Consider the following 6,702-nt stretch of genomic DNA (forward strand, 5'->3'; position numbering starts at 1 on the left):
GCAATGGCTGAAGTTGGTTCTTTTCCACTTAAGCTACCACTGAAAACATACAGGAGAAAATTAAAAAAATAAAATATAAAGGCACAGCAAGTTCAAGACTGGTATGATCATTCACTTGAGCAATCCAGTTCGCTGGAGAATTGAGACGGAACTAAGCAGTATAAGTTGCAGAATGAAAGTTGCATAGAGCCCTATGACAGTGCGTCCATCAAATGGCGTGGTAGAGAAGCTTAGTCAATGGGACATGAAACAGTCAATTAGTATCATGTCCATAAACACAACGGCCAAAACATATATGACCTAAGAGCAGGAAGAGCTGCAGCAGAGGTAGCCAGAGTGACAGCTTTGCTGCCATAAACTTTCCATCCAAAGTACGGAAAATAGACACTGGGAGATGGAAGAGGTTTAAAAAATGAAGGCTTGCTAGTTACAGAATATGAAAAATAAAGTGAACTAAAAGGAGGGGGAAAATAAATGGGCTCAAACAAATGAAAAAAAGAAACCTTTAAATCAAAAGCAACCAACACAGACATTTATGCTGTTACCAGAGAGTTCTCGCCGAGGCTGGCAAATTTGTTTCTTAAATCTTTGATAATATCGTGCTGCGAAAACAAAATTGATCAGGGTTTTTTTCACACTATAGTTAGAGCTCCTGTGGTTAAATTTTAATTTTTCTTAAATTATGTGATAGGCCTAAATGGAAGCAGAGAAAATAAAAGAAAAAAGGCAGCTTTGCTTTATATGTAGCCATGCTAACATCTAAAAGGTTTGCCTTCATGTTTAAACCTCTTCCTGTGAAGTCAAAAAACAAAATGAAAACAAAACCACACAGACACACAAAGCCATATTGGCGTTACAACACAGTTTCCAAAAAACTGAAAAAAAGACCCCTTCGTCTGCTCTTCAGGTCCTGTTTAAAACTGATGAGCAACATTTGATTCTTCTTTTTAGACCCAACAATCTTTCACTTTCCTCCCATTGCCAGAGCTATATATGGAACTTTTGCTCCCCAGCTTAACCAACTCATTTTGTGAATGTTTTTCAGGAAGAAAATGATAAGAAATTATTAGCCTAAAGAACTGCCCTATCATTCATTTAACTAAAGAGGCAAAGGAGTCAGAAAGAGCAATTCTTCTACTGAACCAACAGAACAAATAAAGATAGTCAGCAGGAAACCCAAGGAAGACTCAAGATGGCAGCATGCCATATACTCTTAATAAAATAACCACTTTGCCATTTGTGCTCCCAAAGTGGGTACACAAGCTCAAAGATCTGCTAGAACAACTTGCACAATAGATTCTCAGGTCCCAGTATCCTCTTTAGTAACTGCAATCATGCATGGGAGGACCTCAGGACGATCAAGGAATACACAGGATACCAAATTGCCTTCTTTAAAAAAGAAACCCCTTTGTGCAAAGATCACGCTCACTTTTCTTATATAGCATTTAAATTTCAATAATAATAAATATTTTGGGGGAGTTGGTGAAGAGACTCGTTTGAAAAATTATGGAGCCCAAAGGACATACTGATCAGGAAGCAGGCAAAAGTACACTTGATAAAGAGCAATCAGGTCAACATCTCTTTTGAATTTCCTTTTCGTTAGATTGAGTTGGAAGATCTCTCTTCACAAGCTCTTTAATACGGTTTCTTTCCGGTGCTTTGTCCTTTGAGAACTGCTTGTGGTATGTAATTCAATCTCGGCATTGAAATTTTTATAACACTACAACATAGAAACCTTGAAAGCTAAAACAGAAAGTTTTCAGACACTGAAATGATGGATTATGTGGAAAGAAAAAAAACAAAACAACTTTCACTTCAAATGTATGACAGAAAAGCTTTTCCTAAGTAAACTGGAGATAGATCTTTTCAAAGGCTCTTACTCAGGGAAACAGCATCTTGAAAGCACCTTTTTAAAAGTAAGCTTTTTGTTAGTTAAACTGTGAAAAGGTCTTAACAAACACAATTATACCTTCAACCTGTAGTTTAGACTTTATATTATTTCAAGGGCAGACAGAAAGGCTAAGTTAAAAAAAAAAAAAAAGAGGAGCACCATAGTTTGAATTTTCCTTTAGGTAAAAAAATTCTGGTTGCCAAGAGCAACCAAGAATTACTAGCTGTTATCTTAATAAGATTGTAAAGAGTCTTTTCAAGGTCAAGTGTAACTGTAAATCAGACCCATGATCAAATCAATGGCTCTGAATGGAAATATTCAACATGATTTGCTTTTAGTATAACTGAAGTTTATAATAGCTAATTTTCCTTCATTTTGCCTAAGAGTGTCTCAATCTTTTAGTAAGTGGAGGGGAAAAAGTAGAAAGGCTTGAAGAAAAAAAATCCATTTAGTTCTCCAACATCTTGCCTTATATGAGAAAGAAATAATGAAGTAAGAAGAGTAAATTACAATTGTCCCTTTCTCCTTAACAGAAAAAACAGTTTATTGCCATAATGGAGACGAAAATGTATTTTAAACCAGGGAATCCTGATGACACAGAGAAATTCATACTGTTTCTAAAGAACCATCCTCAATGACATGGATATTTGAGGCAGCAAGTGCTTCGAAGGCTGAGGCTATCTCATCTATGGACTGTGAATCGTGCCAAATGAGAACAGTTAGCTTGTTTTTTGTTTTGTTTTGCATGCTGAAGTCTTCAACATCCACTGAAAAGCTTTTCATTTTAAATTGCATTCAGAAGCAAGTTATGATAGAAGAGATTGGAGATTTCCAGGAACTGAACTCTTTACATTTTTCGTAATTTGGTAATGTTAAGTCAACATTAAATATTTTTGTCATTTACGTGCACTTATAACCTAAAAATTATTTTGAGTTTCAATATTACAAGGAAAAAAAAAAGACTGAAACATAGCAGATTCAACTGGACAGCTATAAGGAAAAACGTGAAATGACGTGAAATGGTCCTAACTTTTTGGTTTACAACACCAACAGGCCTACTCACACTAATGCAAAAACACTTGTGTAAGAGTCACATTCTCCAGTTAATTCTGTTCTGTATTCCAGCTCCTGAAACTGTAGATTAGTCACATTCAAAGAGAGCTGACTCACAATGCTAGGAAAACACTTATACAAATATAACCTTGTTTAATAATGGACTGTTCCCAAAATAAAATTTAAAAAATGAATGTATATGGTGTTTCCTAGAAGCAAAGCTCCGAAGGACAGGGGCCATAGTGGTCGCTTGTTTGCTTTATCTGAAACACCAGTACATGTATCCTGTACACACAGTATGGTTCTCTGTACATAATAGGTATTTAATAAAATTTGAATGGACAAATGACAGTCATAAATAATGTGACGTCATGTACTTTGTACAACTATCTGATAGTTTTAACATTTATCTTTTTGTTTGAAGAATTACAAAATTAGTACAGTGTGAAAAGTATATTTTGTTTATGGTCAGTACATGGTCAAAGAGGTTTTTAGAATTATGCAAAACATAGTGATAACTTTCAAATTGTGGATTTTAGTTTATTTAATTTCTTATCTGCATCTTTTACCATTACTCATCCTCTCTGTTACTAACCTTTCAAATGTTAAATATTCCAGAGTCGTACTTCCCAGTATAATGAGCATAGTTTCTAATGCTCTCATTATTAGTTCCCAACCAAAAAAAAAGAAAGAAAGAAAAAATATGACTGAAGGATATACTAAATTGCATTTTTAACCCAAAGCAAACTTTGTTTAAATGGCATATCAAAGCTTTACTAACATACAATCAGAGATAACAAAAACGCTACCAGTGACATATTTCAGCTAATGTGTTGAAGGCTCAGAAATTTAGATTTACTTAGTAATATGACTTTCCATCTTACTTCCTGATTTGTATATACCTGCATTTTGGCTGGAATATTATTTCCCATGGATTTGGCATATTTAGAATTAATTAATACTATGCTAAAGCAATAAAATCCAGCTAAGTTAAAATAGTTTTCTATTTTGGCATTCTGCTGATAAAAGGACTACAGAAAGTTCCATCAAGAAAGCATAAAATAAGGAAAGATTGAGAAAATCTAAAATCATAAGTTATTAAATTAGCAACCTTAGCTTGACCTATCATTAGAAGGAATGTGGTTTATTCTGAGTAGAATGTTGATTTAAAGCAGATGTCATGGATTGAATTGTGTCCCCCCAAAATATGTGTCAATTCAGTTAGGCCATGATTCCCAGTATTGTGTGATTGTCTTCCATTTTGTGATTTAATTTTCCTATGTGTTGTAAATACTAATCTCTCCCTGCAGTTAAGGATGCAAGATTAGAGGATTAGGGTGGGATTTTAACATCCTTACTAAGGTCACATCCCTGATCCAATGTAAAGGGAGTTTCCCTGGGGTGTGGCCTGCACCACCTTTTATCTCACAAGAGATAAAAGAAAAGGGAATGAGCAGAGAGTTGGGCACCTTATACCAAGAAAGAAGCACCAGGAACAGAGCGTATCCTTTGGACCCCGGGTTCCTGCATGGAGAAGCTCCTAGACCAAGGGAAGATTGATGACAAGGGCATTCCTCCAGAGCCACAGACAGAGGAAGGCTTCCCCTGGAGCTGATGCCCTGAATTTGGACTTGTAGCCTACTAGACTTAGAGAATAAATTTCTCTTTGTTAAAGCCATCCACTTGTGGTATTTCTGTTATAGCAGCACTAGATGACTAAGACAGCAGACTTCATTTAGACGTATTTGTTTAAGCCTCAAAAGCATTGGATACATACGCATTTCTTTCTCTATTGGTATAGCCTGACAAAAGGGAGAATAAGAACAGTAAGATAATTGAAGACAGTTAATAATATGAAATTTGTTAGATCTTGAAGATACTAGAATGTTGGATTAACTACTGGGAAAATAAGAAGTTGGAATAAGTTTTATCATAGAATGGATCATAACAACTCGTTATTTGGATTTTGAGAATTTCCTATTCTAGAAGCTCTTAAATCTATAGTTCTCAGTTTACACAAATGGTTATTTAATCCTATCCCAGATCAACTCTTGTGAAAGTTTATTTTGTTTACTGGCAGTACATGGTCAAAAAGGTCTTTAGAATTATGTGCATACAAACAATAATTATAAAGTGGTAGGTTTTAGTTCATTTAATTTCTTGTTCACATCTTTGATCATTACCCATTCTCTTTGTTACTAACCTTTCAAATGATATCATAATATTCCAAAGTTCTACTTGAGACAGTCTCACATTCCCAGTCAAGTGCTACCTGTTTAGCTGAGACAAGGATTTTTCTGGAAATTTTCCTAAGGATACATATTCCTTCCATTCTTTCAGATACTTTGTATCCATCCCATGCTTAAGCCATGCTCAGATGACACCTGTATACCTGGATTTTATTGTATTAAGCCCTAAAATCATTACTTTTACTGAATTGTTGATGACCTTTTTCATTATATTACATGGTCTATCACAGGCTATCCTCTTCACAAAGACCCGGGGAGGGGGTGGCGGGGGGGCGGAATGCTGTTAGATTTTAGTTTAAGAAATTTTTATGTTTCTCCCAAACAAGAATTTTAGCCTTTATTTTATTGATATAATGAATTGTGAAATTTATGTAATTTTATGTTTGGATCCTAGAAAGCTTGGAATCAAATGTGCTGACCCCCACAACAAATTAAAAAGGCTCGACGGCATGGACTTCTGGGCTAATCTCATTCTTGGACAGCTCCACTACGTGTCTCTAATTCCTTTTATCATTCAACACTTCTTTTTTTCTATTCCTTCATCTTACTGCATTATTCATAATTGTGTGATGTTTTAAGTCCCCAATTAGGAAAAGGTAGAGATGCATATATATATGTACAGAAGCTAGACAATATTTTCTATAAAACATTTCCCTTGTTAAATTTCTATCCTAGGAAATATGGAGTTTGTTTTATTTTTTCAATCCTCCACAGAGATCAGAAGAAAAATAATAAAAATGTGCTTGCTTTGTCAATAGCTACTCACGTAGAAGAATTGTAAAACTTCCCTGAAAAATGAAACTATGAACAGTAAAGCAGACAATTCATATGAACCCTGAGAACATCTAATCCAAAGCTTCTAATTCAAAGAGGAAAAAGCTGAGACACAGTCAGCGTGAAGGTCAAAGTCAGCATGGGTGAGCATCCAGGTCTCCTGCCTTGTGTAGTCCTGTGGCCACCATACTGTAAAAATATTCTATGGACTTTCCAGATCCATTTTAAATAAGGAAAGTGAAACCGACTAAATATCATAATATGAGCAAACACTTAGAGTTTGCTATGTGATAGGTAATGTTTTAAGTGCTTTATATGTGTTAACTAATTTAAAACCCATAACAACAGTATGAAGTCAATACTGTAATGAGCTCCATATTACAGACAGGAAAACTGAGGCATAAGATCACATGGCTAGTAGGTGGTGGAGCTGGGATTCAAACACAAGCCGTCCATTCCAGTGTCTGTGCTCTTCACCCCTCTGTGGCCTTCTATTTACTGCATGTAATATGATCAACTAAAAACTTCAGCTAGGATTATTTTAAAAACCACAGCACATGAAGTAAATTATTGTGCATATTAAAAATACAAAACTATATGTTTAAGTAATGTGCTTCTACACCATTTTCTATTTAGGCTCTTATATTCACAGGCATAAATTAACATACACAATACAGTGCTTTCTCGGAATTTTCTCTCTATCAGCCCTACTACTCCATCTTGCCTTACTTCTCT

General features: G+C 35.1%; 1 protein-coding gene across 1 annotated transcript in view; it reads right to left on the bottom strand.

Moving 5' to 3' along the window:
- Positions 1 to 6,702, bottom strand: part of RYR2 (ryanodine receptor 2) — a 529,910-nt gene that overhangs the window by 73,926 nt on the left and 449,282 nt on the right. The window lies entirely within an intron of this gene.

Source organism: Trichechus manatus, unplaced genomic scaffold (genome assembly GCF_000243295.1).
Source record: "Trichechus manatus latirostris isolate Lorelei unplaced genomic scaffold, TriManLat1.0 scaffold00021, whole genome shotgun sequence".
In the NCBI taxonomy this organism is placed as follows: domain Eukaryota; kingdom Metazoa; phylum Chordata; class Mammalia; order Sirenia; family Trichechidae; genus Trichechus; species Trichechus manatus.